The sequence below is a fragment of the Cricetulus griseus genome, chromosome 6, assembly GCF_003668045.3.
Source record: "Cricetulus griseus strain 17A/GY chromosome 6, alternate assembly CriGri-PICRH-1.0, whole genome shotgun sequence".
In the NCBI taxonomy this organism is placed as follows: domain Eukaryota; kingdom Metazoa; phylum Chordata; class Mammalia; order Rodentia; family Cricetidae; genus Cricetulus; species Cricetulus griseus.
Window position 1 is genome coordinate 59,203,952 of NC_048599.1, and position 3,050 is coordinate 59,207,001.

Genomic DNA, 3,050 nt, shown 5'->3' on the forward strand with positions numbered 1-3,050 from the left:
TTTGGGTGTTTTGTTTTGTTTTTGAGACAGGGTTTCTCTAGCTTTGGAGCTGGTTCTGAAACCCACTCTGTAGACCAGGCTGGCCTCAAACTCACAGAGATCCACAGAGCGGGGAAGGAACTCTTCCCCGCTCCTTCCTTCCTCCCTTCTTTCCTTTCTCTTTTTTTGTTCCCTTCTTTCATTTTATTTTGAGACAGGAATTTACAATGGCTTACAACTCACTCAATAGCCAAGACTGGCCTTGAACTACATATGTGACTGAAGCTGGATTTTAACTCCTAATCTCCTGCCTCCACATTCCCATTTCTGGGATTATTAGAATGCACAACAATACCAAGTTTTTAAAATTCCTCTCCATCCATGCTGATGTACACCTTCAACCCCAGCATTTGGGATGCAGAGGCAGACTGATCTCTGAGTTCGAGGACAGCCTGGTTTACAGGGTAAGTTCCAGGACAACTAGGACTACACAGAGAAACCCTGTCTCAAAACATAAATAAATAAAATAAAATAATACAAATAATAAAAACAAATCCCTCTCAATTCATTTCCCTATCCTGCGGGTATGTGATGTCAAGCAGAGACCAGCATACACTCTTGGCAGATCTGTATTCTTTTTTTTTTTTTTTTTATACTGATCTTCACTTTATCAACATGTTTTTTTAAAGATTTTTATTTATTTATTATGTATACAACATTCTGCTTCTACGTATATCTGCACAGCAGAAGAGGGCACCAGATCTCATAAAGGATGGTTGTGAGCCACCATGTGGTTGCTGGGAATTGAACTCAGGACCTCTGGAAGAGCAGTCAGTGCTCTTAACCTTTGAGCCATCTCTCCAGCCCCCAGATCTGTAGTCTTAGGAAGCTTGGGTGCACTAGAGACCGACAAAAGCAAGCAGGTAGGAGGTGAGTGTTGTAATAGAGAATACTGAAGGGAAGGAAGTCAGACAACTTGGAAAGAAAGAGCTAAGAGCCAGATGGGTGGCCCATATGTATGAGCCCAGCACTCAGGAGGCTTACATAGTAAGTTCCAGACCCTTCTGGGCTACATGTGTTTCTTCCTATTCACTGAGAAAATAGCTTTATCAATCGCTAGAAATAAGGAAAATGGGGACCTCGGTTAATTAAAGGGAGTCCTTTTGGATGAGGCTGTCTTCATACAGTCTTTATTGGGCTCACATGGTTGGTCTTGAGGACCTCTGGGAACCAGCGGGTTTCTTCCCGAGCTCTCCTCAGGAGAGCGAGGGCTCCTTCCGGTTCACCGCCTTTTCCTTCCGGTTTGCTTCATGTTGGTGGTCATCACCTGTTCAGACACTTCTGGTGTCATGAGCTCGACGCCCCAGGTAAGCGACATTTTGGTAGACTTCAGCCGCATAACCTGAGGGCAGCAGGGAGGGCTACCGGGTTTTGTTTGTTGTTTGCTTGCCTTTCTCTCTTGTCAGAGGAGGGAGGGATCCCAGGGAACTTTCTGGGCACGCCCCTTGCCTGGTCCAGTGTGGCGCAGGCTTCGCACAGGCCAGGGAAGATGCAGCTTGGCTGAGGAATGGTGGGGACCTTGTTTGGCTAGGGTTTGTGTTCAGTCATTTCTGTAGAAAGTTGTGGAAATATTGATGCTTCTCTGCGCATGACCACCACTGTGTGGGCCGCTGGGCACCACAGAAAGGACTTGTTGCTAGGGTACTAGAACCCGCCCCTATGGCTGCCGCCCAGGGAAGATGTTTTTTTTTGTTGGGGGGGAGACAGGAAAGATGGGTTGTTTTTGTTTGTTTGTTTTGTTTTATTTATTTATTTGTTTGTTTTTTTGTGTGTGTGTTTGTTTTGTCCTTTTTTGAGACAGGTTTGTTTTATTCTATTTTGAGACATCCTCTCTGTGTCCTCTTAGAACTCGCTCTTACTCTGTATACCAGAGTTTTGGCTTTGGGTGTTTTGTTTTGTTTGTTTTTGAGACAGGGTTTCTCTAGCTTTGGAGCTGGTTCTGAAACCCACTCTGTAGACCAGGCTGGCCTCAGGCTCGCAGAGAATTTGTGTTTGTGTTTTGAGGCAGGGCCCCTTCTGTAGTTCAGGCTGGCCTGTAGTTCAGCCTCACAGGACGGAGTGACCAGTCAGACCTGACTGGATGTGCATTTCGGGTTTGGTTTTGTGCTTTTTTGTTTGTTTGTGTTTTTTAAATTTGTTTATTTGCATACAACATTCTGCTTCCATGTATATCTGCACACCAGAAGAGGGCACCAGATCTTGTAATGGATGGTTGTGAGCCACCATGTGGTTGCTGGGAATTAAACTCAGGTCCTCTGGAAGATCAGTCGGTGCTCTTAACCGCTGAGCCATCTCTCCAGCCCCCCCCTTTTTTTTAGAGATTTATTATTTATTTATTTGTCATGTATACAGTGCATGCCAGAAGAGGGCACCAGATCACATTAAGGATGGTTGTGAGCCACCATGTGGTTGCTGGGAATTGAACTCAGAACCTCTGGAAGAACAGTCAGTGCTCTTAACCCCTGAGCCATATCTCCTGCCTGTGTTGTATTTTTTGAGATACTTTTTCTCTGGGTAGCCCTAGCTGTCCTGGAACTCTCTTTATAGACCAGACTGGCCTGTAACTCACAGAGATTCACCCACCTCTGCCTACCAAGTACCAGCGTCAAAGCTGTGCGCTGCCACGCCCAGCTCTGGATGAACAATTTTTTGTTTTGTTTGTTTGGTGGGTTTTTGGTTTTCGAGAAAGGGTTTCTCTATAGATTTGGAGCCTGTCCTGGAACTCACTCGTAGACCCTGCTGGCCTCAAACTCACAGAGATCCGAATGTCTCTGCCTCCCTAGTGCTTTGATTAAAGGCGTTCACCAACACAACCCAGCGTGTTTTTCTTAATGTACATATGTGCACCATATGCCTGCCTAGTACCCCAGAGGTCACAAGAAGGTGCCAAATCCCCTGGAACTGGAGTTGTGGTGAGACTCTTGAGCTGCCATGTGGATGCTGGGAGCGGAACCTGGGTCCACATAAAATAAATAAATCTAAAGAATGAGTAAATACATTTAAATATACTA